The sequence below is a fragment of the Pimephales promelas genome, chromosome 17, assembly GCF_988280905.1.
Source record: "Pimephales promelas chromosome 17, fPimPro1.hap1.1, whole genome shotgun sequence".
Lineage (NCBI taxonomy): Eukaryota > Metazoa > Chordata > Actinopteri > Cypriniformes > Leuciscidae > Pimephales > Pimephales promelas.
This window is the reverse complement of record NC_142785.1, coordinates 9,426,319-9,439,300: the sequence shown is the minus strand read 5'-3', so window position 1 is coordinate 9,439,300 and position 12,982 is coordinate 9,426,319. Positions and strand designations below refer to the sequence as shown.

The window sequence follows — 12,982 nt, the reverse complement described above, 5'->3', positions numbered from 1 at the left end:
TTATTTTTTTGAGTCTTCCAAATAGCGATTTTAGCCATACCCAACAAAAAATTGAATATGCATATTTTTCTTCTGTCATGAAATGTATATTTAGGACCACTTATAAAATATTGATAGGAAAAAACTTCATCAAAACCTTCAAACAAACTTTTTAAAACAATAAAAAGACTGCCTAACCTCACGCAATAAAGAAATAAATGGTCAACTGTCTCATCAATTCCACAAAAAGGACATTCCTTCCCCACTGCTGGATTCAGGTGTGTCACGGTCTGTTTGTAGCTATAGCACCATGAAGAAGTCTCCACTGGAGGTCTGCTGTACGCTTCTCAATGAGAGGCTTGGACCGAGACCTCCAGGATCCTTTAAAGTCTGGTCCAAACACAAAGTCTGGTCCAAACACTTCTGCCCACCTCCATGCTCGTACTCGTTTTAAAACAGTCTGATGGGCCACTTTAACACAAGTAAAGTAGATGGCTTTTTTACTTGCTTGACGAAACTGTCCCATTTCCGCGGTCTTAAAAGTTAATACTGTATCAGCATCTTCATAGTTCTCCTTTGCAGCTGTAGATACACTGATAGATGGAAAAGGATAGTTTCTTCTCCAATCTTGAGCTGGTCGAGTTTCCAGTGCCTCCCTGCAGGCTCCAGGCAGTGCTCTCTGTACTTCCTCCAACACCTGCTGCAGAAGACGCAAAGATCGAATCCCCATGTCACACTGCAGTGCTGCAGCCGTTTTCCACCCGTCCAGGTCTCTCAGATCTCCTATCCTCCTGAGTCCAGCTCCCACCAGACAGTTCATCAAGTTTCCCGACGACAGAGTTCTTGTTTGTATCAGTGGATTATGAAACAATGGCTCTCCCATAATCCACTCTTTTGGTTCAGAAAGATCTCTGTTGACAATGAAGTTATCAATCCAAGCCCTCAGCATTGACTGATAAAACAGGGATAAATAACTTAAGTCCAGTTCTTTAAGTCTCAATAAAAACAATTGTATCTAATACCTCAGACCAGATGCTGTCCTTAGAATAGCACAAGCAACACGAACCCATCCCAGATCCTCTTCATATAGCATTCTTTATCCAGCTTGCAGTCTAAAAGTCATAATCCTGTTTTTTATGCCAATTAGAGCTTGTCCTCCTTCTTGTAGAGGCAAATATAATGCAGCTCCAGGAACCCAGTGTTGCCCTGACCAAAAGAAATCAACAAATTTATTCTATATTACTTTGATCAGTTCATTAGGAGGATCCAGCACATTTAGCCTGTGCCATAGCATGGAGGCGGCCAGGTTATTTGTAACCAAGACTCTACCCCTGTAGGATAGTTCAGGTAAAAGCCATTTCCATTTAGACAACTTGGCTGACACCTTCTCCAACATTCCCTCCCAGTTTTTTGTCTATAATTTTCTTTACCCATAAATACTCCAAGAATTTTGATTCCCTCTATATTCCACTGTAAACCCCCTGGAAGCTTAGGAGGCCCTCCATTTCTCCAGGGACCCACGAGAAAACCTTCACTCTTCGCCCAATTTACCTTCCATGAAGAGGCTCTCTCATAAACAGCTAAACTTTTAGACAGTATCTGAATATCCCCTTGTCCAGTGATAAACACAGTCACAACATCAGCGTAAGCTGAAACAGAGACACTTGACCCATTAAAATCCCCTTGTATGTGAAAACCTTTCAAATTATTTCTCAGCTTAATTGATAAAGGCTTAATGAACAAGCTGTAGAGTTGTCCAGAGATTGGACAACCCTGCCTAATTCCCCTCCTAACAGGTATAGGACAATATTCCCCTCCTAACAGGTAGGACAACTCAGTCCCCCTGCAACTTTAGCATTACCGAGGCTACTCTATACAATAACTGGATCCAAGAAATGAAATTTTCCCCAAACCCAAATGCTTTCAAAACATTTAAAAGGTATTCATGACCCAGGCGATCAAACGCTTTTTCCTGATCAATCGATAAGAAACCAATATTAAAATCATCATTCATGGACAGGTCCATTACATCTCTCATTAGAAATAAATTGTTCATTATTGTATGTCTTGGAACACAGTATGTTCCCTTTCGAAGGGAACTCAACAATACGTCGAATGGGGAACGCCTCAGGCGTGACAGGTGTCTGAAATCAAATATCAACTCACAGTAATCAGGTTGACCGGCGACAGCCCGTGCATCATCAGCTTGAATGATGAGCGCGTCAATCTGGATGTATAAGAAGGGCGCCTTGAAACCGTGACAACATCTTTTCGTCTTCAGGGACTGTTTGTCAGTGTGATAGTATCAACGATTAAGCGCGCAGAGACGTGGAGAAACACTTTGCGCGAGTGTGCCGACTGGTGTCCAGATATTTGACACCGGAGGATTCACACGATCTGTGCGTGTTCTGCCTGAGAGAAGAGCATTCGCGGGAAGCTCTCGAGGGAGTTTTTTGCGCGAACTGAGAGTTTTCCTTTCAGAACTCTCTGCTCTCGTCTGACCCACTTCTCGAGGGAAGTGGGCACGGCATCTGCTCGGGTTCCCGCTCGGGCTGAGGCTCAGTGGCGGTTGAGCTCGTGGAGCTTTCAGATGGAGCTGGCAGATTATCGGGAGAGGGGCGTTAACCTCGCGGATGATCTACCAGCTGACGAGGGTGAGTTACAGATTAACGTTGAACTTCTAAGAAGAGAGAAAATGAGCGCTCTCTCTCTTTGGTGAATCTGTAACTGTTCTCTTCGGGCAGGGCAGGAGTTGGCTGTAATATATATATATATATATATATATATAGAAAAGGATGTCAGTTTGGTTGAGACCGAACCATTTCAGCCCTCCTGCCCAGTGTACGCTGAGCTGGTTGACATTATGGGGTGCGCCACAGACAGATTGCAGTTGCAGTGGAGGCGCGTCTGGGAGGAACCCGCTCATGGTATTTTGGATGGCTGGTTCCTCCCCACCCATAAGCCACCAGCCCGGATGAGCCTTCCATTCCTTTCCGATCTCCACGCTGGGATCGAGAGGGTATGGAAGAATCCGTTCTCCTCACGTCTCTATCTGCATCAGCGGGCTAGTTTCGCTGCTGTGGAGGGAGCCGTGGAGCACGGATATGTGTCGATGCCGCCAGTGGACGAGACGCTGGCTAACTATCTCGTCTCTGGTTGGTCCTCTTCACTAAGAGCTCTGACCCTGTCATCCAAGCTGCTCAAGACATCTTCATGCTTGAATGACCGAGCGTACACGGCAGCAGGTCAGGCAGGTGCGGTTTTGCACGCCCTTGTGGTCCTCAGGCCTACCAGACTGATCTGCTGCGGGACTCCGGGCCACCAAGCAATCTGCTGTTCCGTCGGTGCTATGGTGGCCACGGAGAGACATCTGTGGGAGCTCCCACATACTGTGGTTGCCGGGTTACAGGCCTCACCAGGCCTTCCTGGTTATGAGCTCCCAGTGATTGTGGTCGCCAGGTTACAGGCCTCACAAGGCCTTCCTGGTTATGAGCTCCTACATCCTGTGGTCGCTGGGTTACAGGCTTCACCAGGCCTTCCTGGTTATGAGCTCCCACATACTGTGGTCGCCAGGTTACAGGCCTCACCAGGCCTTCCTGGTTATGAGCTCCCACATACTGTGGTTGCCGGGTTACAGGCCTCACCAGGCCTTCCTGGTTATGAGCTCCCACTTATTGTGGTCGCCAGGTTAGAGGCCTCACCAGGCCTTCCTGGTTATGAGCTCCCACATGCTGTGGTCGCTGGGTTACAGGCTTTACCAGGCCTTCCTGGTTAGGAGCTCCCACATACTGTGGTCACCAGGATACGAGCTCTAACATACTGTGGTCGCCAGGTTAAAGGCCTCACCAGGCCTTCCTGGTTATGAGCTCCCACACATTGTGGTCGCCAGGTTACAGGCCTCACCAGGCCTTCCTGGTTATGAGCTCCCACATACTGTGGTCGCCAGGTTACAGGCCTCACCAGGCCTTCCTGGTTATGAGCTCCCACACATTGTGGTCGCTAGGTTACAGGCCTCAAAGGGACCTTCCTGGTTATGAGTTTCCACATACTGTGGTAGTCAGGTTATAGGCCTCACCAGGCCTTCCTGGTGATGAGCTCCCACACATTGTGGTTGCTAGGTTACAGGCCTCAAAGAGGCCTTCCTGGTTATGAGTTTCCACATACTGTGGTAGTCAGTTTACAGGCCTCATCCAGCCTTCCTGAATGTGGGCTCCCACATGCTGCGGTAGCCAGACTACAGCCTCACCACCTTTCCTGAGCACTTTGCTCCCACTCTGTGGTCACCAGGCTTCAGGCTTCATTGGCCTTCCTGGTTATGAGTTGTCACATGTCAGGTTGCAGGCTTCACCAGGCCTTCCTGAATGTGAAACCCCCACTTTTCGTGGTCGCTAATTTGTAGTGGTGAGTCTTCACATGTCAGGCTGCAGGGCTCAGCGGCCTTCCTGAATGTGAGCTCCCTATGCATTGGGACTATCGGGTGTTAGGCCTTGTCAGGCCTTCCTGATTATGGGTTCCCACTTGTTGTGGCTGCCAGGTTACAGGCCTCAAGTTCGGCCTTCCTGAATTCAGAGTGAAGTACACGAACCCATACTTCACTTATTATTGTGGTAAATCACATGACGGGATGTCTTGTGTACTTTCTAAAATCCATTTCGTATGGTAAGGGTCACGCGCGGTATGCTTCGGTCCCGTCTTATGTGGGTCAGACCCCGGTCTTCCCTTGGGTCCCACTTTAAGAGGCGTCCTGTCACTTAAGTAGGCTACAGGGACGCCCTTCTCTGGCTAACTTCTGGAAGAAGTAGCCTCCACTTGGTGGAGTAAGCTCCCACAGGTTGTGGTCACCAGGCTGGGTCTCACTGACCTTTCTGAGTACGAGCTCCCACCCAATGTGGTCGCCAGGTTACAGGCCTTACCAGGCCTTCCTGGTCATGAGCTCCCACACACTGTGGTCGCCAGGTTACAGGCCTCAACAGGCCTTCCTGGTTATGAGCTCCCACATATTGTGGTTGCTGGGTTACAGGCCTCACCAGGCCTTCCTGAATTCAGAGTGAAGTACACAAACCCATACTTCACCTATTATTGTGGTAAGTCACCCGACGAGATGTCTTGTGCACTTTTTAAAATCCATTCCTTATGGTGAGGGTCACGCGCGGTATGCTTCGGTCCCTTCTTATGTGGCTCAGACCCCGGTCTTTCTCGGGTCCCACTTTAAGAGTTCTTAAGAGCTAACTTCTGGAAGTAGCTCCCACTTGGTGTGGTTTTTCAGGTACACCAGGCTGGGTCTCACTGACCTTCCTGAGTACAAGCTGCCACCGGATGTGGTCGCCAGGTTACAGGCCTTACCAGGCCTTCCTGGTCACGAGCTCCCACACACTGTGGTCGCCAGGTTACAGGCCTCACTAGGCCTTCCTGGTTATGAGCTCCCACATACTGTGGTCGCCAGGTTACGAGCTCCCGCATACTGTGGTCACCAGGTTACAGGCCTTACCAGGCCTTCCTGGCCATGAGCTCCCACACACTGTGGTCACCAGGTTACAGGCCTCAACAGGCCTTCCTGAATTCAGAGTGAAGTACACAAACCCATACTTCACCTATTATTGTGGTAAGTCACCCGACGAGATGTCTTGTGCACTTTTTAAAATCCATTTCTTATGGTGAGGGTCACGCGCAGTATGCTTCGGTCCCTTCTTATGTGGTTCAGACTCCGGTTCTTCACTTTGGGTCCCACTCTAGATGTGTCTTTGTCGCAATACATTACGACAGGCACTTCCCTTGTTCAAGCTATCTCCCACAACTGGTGGTTTTAGGTCTAATTAGACCTTTTTCGAGGTAGCCCCACATTGTGGGTCTGTCAGGTTTCTAGCCTCTGGCTTTCCTGATGGATGAGCTTCCACATGCTGTGGTCGTTGGGTTTCAGGCCGCACAATGTACGGCCTTCCTGACATGAGCCCTCATGTTTCAGAGCTCCCCACACAGGGGGTCATCAGGTCTTAGGTCTTATTGACCTTCCTGGTTTTGATCCCTCTCTTACTTCCTCAGTGCTCAAAGCGAGCACTGGGTGGAAACTCGTGGATTGAGTGTACAATTCCCGTTGTTTTAAGGTTGAGTCACACTCTCCGGAGGATCCCGTCTCTGTGATCCGAAACTCGATGGTTTCTGCCAGCTTCGCGGGCCTTCAGTTTTTGGATGCCTTTCCTAGGCAATTTCCAGAGGCTCTGTCTTGGACGGACAGGCTATGGCCAGACTGTGTGTCTTAGTACAGATCACCAGGCCAGCCTGGGGGCATTTCAGGAGGAGCGTTCTCCTGAATAGTGACTGGCTGGGGGTCCCTTTGGCCCCCTAGCCACACTCCCTAGAAGGGACCCCTTCTATTTTTAAGTTGTGGTCCTAAAGCCTTTGAGCTGGCCCCGATTTACCCACGTTATTACGTTCTGGTTTTTCTTGGTTCATTAGCTTGGGCTATGACCGGTAGGGAGTGCTGTCACTGACAGCCCGATGTAACATAGGGTGAGTGGTTTCAGTGTTCCTTGGAATTACTGGTTCTGACAGTTGTCACTGCCTTTTCGGCATGCACTCCCCTCAGCATGGCGGAGTGGGTATTTCGTTCCCCATTGCGTCATTCGACGTATTGTTGAGTTCCCTTCGAAAGGGAACGTCTCAGGTTACGATTGTAACCTATGTTCCCTGAGAACAGGGAACGAGACAATACGTCTCGTTGCCATGCCTCGGGGCCTGCCTGCAACAGTCCCTTCAGACGATAGGATGTTGTCACGGTTTCAAGGCGCCCTTCTTATACATCCAGATTGACGCGCTCATCATTCAAGCTGATGATGCACGGGCTGTCGCCGGTCAACCTGATAACTGTGAGTTGATATTTGATTTCAGACACCTGTCACGCCTGAGGCGTTCCCCATTGCGTCATTCGACGTATTGTCTCGTTCCCTGTTCTCAGGGAACATAGGTTACAGTCGTAACCTGAGACGTTTTCTCATTTCTCACAATAATACTCAAGATCATATTTAATCTATTTGCTAAGCATTTAGACAAAATTTTATAATCTTGGCATTGGCACATTAAAGAAACAGGGCGCCAATTTTTCAACAGCCCTAAATCACCAGTTTTGGGCAGAAGTGATAGTACTGCTCTTTGACAACTGCTGGGTAAAATAACTTTTTCAAAACATTTACCAATTACATGATAAAAATCCTCTCCTAAAATGTTCCAAAATGATTTGTAAAACTCAGCAGGCAGGCCATCTACTCCCCGGGGCACGTCCTGTGGAGAGCTGCTTTACAGCCTCTGAAAGTTCCTCATACGAGATCAATTTGTCCAGTGTTTTTCTGTCCTCAGGTTTTAAACTAGGCAGTCCTCTTAATAACTGATCCATACTCTCAGGATCACAATCTTTGAGCCCAAAAAGTTCAGCATAAAAGTCAACCACGATTTTCCTCATTTCGATAGGATTTGAAGTTACTGTGCCATTGTTCTTCTGAAGGTATAGCATATTTTCTTTGTTTTACTGCTTTATGCTCCAAGTTAAAAAAGAACTTTGTTGGAGCATCCATTTCCTTAATGGAAGATATCCTGGCTCGGATTAAGGCACCTTTTGCTCTTTCCTCTAAGAGTGTTTTTAACTCCAATCTGTTTTTCTTCAAATCCTTAGTCATACCCGAAACATTCAAATCAATAACATTTTCCATTTCATTAATATCTTTCTCCAAACTTTCGATATTTCTCTTTACAATCACAGTATTATTATAAGAAAATTGCTGACAGAAAATCTTGATTTGGACTTTTCCTACCTCCCACCATTGAATTACATTTTCAAAGCATTCTTTTTCTAGTTTCCAATTCTCCCAAAAACATTGAAATTTTTCACAAAATAACTTATCTTGTACCAGTTTGACATTAAAATGCCAATAAGATTTTGGATGTGACACACTTTTAATATTAAAATCAATAGTCACTGTATGATGATCAGAAAACTCACAGGGAGATATACCAACATTCATGACTCTATTATTGTCTGATTTATGTACATATATTCTATCCAGTCATGCTCCTGTCACAGTAGAATCTACAATTTTAACCCATGTGTATTTTTTAGTTAATTAATTCTTATTTCTCCATACATCATTCAGTTTTAGTTCTTGAGTTATCTTAAGAAGCATATTACTAGACTGTAAATGAGGTTCTTGCCCATTCCTATCTAATACAAAATTAGTGGTACAATTCCAATCTCCTCCCATTATAACACACATTTTTCCATCATCATATTTTCTAATTGCACAGTTTAACTTTTCAAATAATTCCATTTTTTGTGAACCTATATTTGGAGCATATACATTAATAAAAAGAAATGTCAACTCTTTAATTTCTACTATAGCCATTAAAACTCTACCTTTTTCTAATTCAGTAGTGGATAGGATCTTTAGATCCAACTGTTTAGAAAAAAATAATTGCTACCCCTGCGCTCAGATTAGTTCCATGACTCAGAATACATTCACCTTCCCACCACCTATATAATTCAATTTCATTTTGATTATCTGAATGTGTTTCCTGTAAAAACATAACATTGATATTCTTCAGATGAACATATTCTGAAATCATTGCTCTCTAATTCCTGTCTCTCCCTCCATTAATGTTTAAAGATCCTATTCTCAAAATATCCCTGAAAAGATATAAGGAGAGAAAAGAAAGAGACAGAAAAAACATAAAGCACCGCAAAGACACCCTTGATTTGTATCTCATTTCGCAAAATCAATTTGGTTTACATTTAACTGGGGCTTTCCCCTTTCTTAGTTTAGTGAGATTCTTTTTTAAACGAAATCTCTTTCGCGTACTCAGTTTTTCTTCTACTACCCTCTTTTGCCAATAAAGAACTGAAAATTCTAATTTCTGGTAACACTTTATAATACGTGTGCACTAATAAGCATTAATTCATGCTTAACTAATGCACAGATAATACTGAATTAATGTGTAACTAATGATTATTTAAGCTATTCATTAATGATTACCACATTAGGAACTAATTAAGAGTCTGTAAGGTTAATGTATTAGTTCATAAATGAATTGTTATTAATTCAATATGTAATTGTGGATTAATTCCATAATAACTCATTTTTTTAACTAATAGCGTTAATTATTATGTTAATTACCAGAATGAGCCAAAGCCTTGTATTTCAACTTCCAGTTGACTAATATGCATTAATACATGATTAATTACTTCATTGTTAGTGCAAATTCATGTGCAAATTACTACAATTACTAAATGACTAGTTAATAATGATGTGCGTCATCAAGTAAAGTCATAGCATAATGATACCTTTGCAAATCATTAGCTAATGATTAATTAAAGCAGACAACTGGAAGTTGAAGCGCATAGCTTTGACTAATTGTGGTAATTAACACATTCATTTACACTATTAGTTAAGAAAATATGTTATTAAGGAATTAATACACAATGACACATTGAATTAATAGCAATTCATGTATTACTTAATCTATTAATCATATTGACTCTTTATTAGTTGCTGATGCAGTAATCATCAATTAATGGTTTAGTTCTTCATTAGTTATACATTAACACATGATTATCTGTGATTTAGTTAAGGATGAATTAATACACATTAGTGCACCCGTATTGTAAAGTGTTACCTAATTGCTTTACATCTGGACAAAAAACACTACATCTTCACCTAATTTTTGTATCTTTTCTTTAGGCTCACATGAACTTTCCTTACTGACACTGTTTTGATCTGCAGTGCTTCCAGACTCAGTCACAACAGTCTTCTTTTTTGGCCTTCCATCCCCACATCATTTTTTATTTCAGACATCTGCACTTCAACATCACCTTCATCCATTTGTTCATTTTCAACAGACAACTCCACATCCTTCCTCAAACTTCTCAGTAGAGACCTCCTCGTCATTTTTGTCTTTCTCAGTATGAATTTCCTCATCATTCCTTACATTCTCAGCATTCATATTCACAACAACCTGCTCTTGAAGTGGATCTATTTGTGCTCTCGTTTCAATTCCACTCGGGCCTGCCTCGGAGTCGGCACTATTAGGACATGATAACCTTACGTGCCCGACACCACCACATCTAAATCGCATCTCACCTGCGCTCGCATACAACATATATGATTTGCCTTCATACATGCACCGAAACGACACATTAAGAGTCTGCGAGTTTAAAAACATAAATACATGTCGCCTAAACGACAGCACATGTTTTAAAGCCACATTTTTGCAGCCAAGTGGAACCATTTTGATCCTACTAGCAATTTTACTGAAACGCGAAAGCTCATGCTCAATATCAGCATTAGGAATGAAAGGCGTAACGTTTGAAATAGTCACTTTACTCGTTGGTGTTACTAACGGTTGAACAGGAATAAAAGCACCACTTACCGAAATCCCGCTTTCGATCTATCGATTCACTAGTTGTTCATCATTGAGAAAAACCACCACCGCTTTGTTCATTCGGAAAGCAGAAACAATGTTGTCGTGATCGACGCGCTCAGCTACATCCAACAGCACGTCTTCCACAGACTCTCCAGCGCTCGTGACACACCTGATACCGCGACACCATCTCCGTCCCCGACACGACAAAACTAGACTATTTCACAAACAAAAAATATCTGAGAAAATAACAGAGTAAAAACAAACTAGTTTGGGAAAGTAAATACATAGAAATCCTATAAGCTCCCAAAAGAATAGTTCAGAAAAAAGTTTTCAAATTTCCCTCTCACCGTGATCACCCTCCTACACCCTATCACTTCCCAGCATGCACTGAGAGAGAGAGAGAGAGAGAGAGAGAGAGAGATTTATAAAGCTCTCAAAAATGTGTTAACTCAATAGAATCTCTAGAACAGCCATTAAAACCAACACACATGAAAACAACTGATATATGCAGCCACAACACTGCCCTCAAGTGGTTCAAGTTGATTAGAGCCGGTGTTGGGAAAGTTCACTTTCTACATGAACTAGTTCAAAGTTCAGTTCACACATTTAAAATGAATTAGTTCAGTTCATAGTTTATACTTCAAAAATGAACTAGTTCATTCATAGTTATTTTTTTCCACATGTTGCAAGCTTTTTTTAATTTGTTTTTATTGCCACAGCCCATATACAACCACAGACAACAATTACTTTATCGACGGGCAAAGAATGCACAGAAAATTTGCACAGAAATGTAAGATTTTTCCCATGCTCACCGACCTCGTCATAAAATACGTTTAAATGATCATACGACGCCTCCTCGCTCGCTGCTTTGTCGACGGCGGCCACAGATTGGGTGTTTTTTCGCTACATATTAAGGCCTATTTACATGTGTTTTAGCCAGGTTTTCGCCTGGAAGGCTCTATAGAAATCTGGTACCCTATTGTACGTAGTTAAACTATGAGTTAAGTCAAGTCACCTTTATTTATATAGCGCTTTTTACAATACAGATTGTGTCAAAGCAGCTTCACAGTGATAACATGAAAATAATACAACACAGACTAATATTGTTTAATAGTAAATGTCCCCAACTAAGCAAGTCAAAAGCCAAGGCAACAGTGGCAAGGAACCAAAACACCATCAGGTGACTGAATGGAAAAAAAAAAAACCTTGGGAGAACCCAGGCTCAGTCAGGGGCCAGTTCTCCTCTGCCCAACGAAGGAACAGTGTGATTCAGGTAGCATTACAAAACAAATTGGATCAAAACATTAAGAGTATTTGTCCATTTCCATTTGTTTGGAAGTTGAAGTAATCACGCCGGTTTGGAGACGAGGTGTTGAGAATCAGTGCCAATGGCTGTCGTGTCGATGAGGCCAGTGTTACGGATCAACTGGGGATCATGTTAACTGGGGACGCGCGTGTGCACGCAGACAGTTTTACCTGGATTTCCAGCAGATGTTAACAGCGACAGATTCAAATTTTTCACCGATAAAAACGAATATTTCACCAGTTACCAGTTGCCAGTATACACGGTATGCAAATAAAGCGCTTTGTTTTTGCAGTGTATGATATTCTTTTGTATTTGACGCATTTTCAAAGAAGTTTAACATACTTTAGTGTCAAGCTCAGAAACCACGCCCATGTTAACAAGGGTCATTCATTTTCATTGGATGAACAGACTTGTCAGCGCACTTGTGTTGTCATGAGTTCTAATCACAAATAACAACAGATGTAGATTGAGTTAAAGTAGGCTACCTAAAAGAAACATAAATTGCAAAGTCATTTACATTTTTTCAACAAGTTGCATTTTTCGATCTGCATGTATAGCCTAATTTTATAATGGATCAATTATTTTTATCTTATCAGCTTATTTTACTCTGATGATATTTAGATCTCTTTTTTGAACAACCAGCTGTGACGCGTCCGTATCATCCATATCATGAAGTTAATTATCTCATGAACTTAATGTAACATTTTCAAAAGATTCATAAAAAAAAAAAATCTTTGTTACTTTCAGAACAATTATATATTTACTACTGCATATTTGTATAAGCATGTAATCATTTGATCAACGATCAAACCATTGAATTGAGCATTCATGTAGCTCAAACAGTAGAGTGTTGTGCTTGCATCACCAGAGTCATGGGTTCAATTCCCAGGGAAAGCAAGAACTTATGAGACTTTAAATTGTGTACCTTGAAATGCAAAGTTGTTCAAACATTGTACATTATGCTCAGTAGCATAAACTTGATTGTTGTGTAGCCTATCTAATGTCTTGTATTGGACATTTAGACTAGAGAACACTTTGTCTTTAGTGATTAAAGGCCTGTGAAAAACACAGAGTGTATTACTGAAATAAGCAGAACATATGATATTGTGATGATGACTTATTACAAATATATAGGCCTGATATTCTCTAGCCTGTCTAATTTTCACCTACATCACTAACCTCTTCATCATTTGTCATCTCACATGAATATCATGACCCTCTCTAAAACAATAGGAAATGCTTTATTGTTAGCTTATTTGCTGACATCTTTAACAAAAAAAATATTACAGAATG

At 42.7% G+C, this 12,982-nt stretch overlaps 2 protein-coding genes across 9 annotated transcripts in view; one reads left to right on the top strand and one right to left on the bottom strand.

Moving 5' to 3' along the window:
• Positions 1-12,982, bottom strand: part of kcnj19b (potassium inwardly rectifying channel subfamily J member 19b) — an 88,945-nt gene that overhangs the window by 359 nt on the left and 75,604 nt on the right. The window lies entirely within an intron of this gene.
• The window catches only part of svild (supervillin d), a 264,346-nt gene that overhangs the window by 212,960 nt on the left and 38,404 nt on the right, over positions 1-12,982 (top strand). The window lies entirely within an intron of this gene.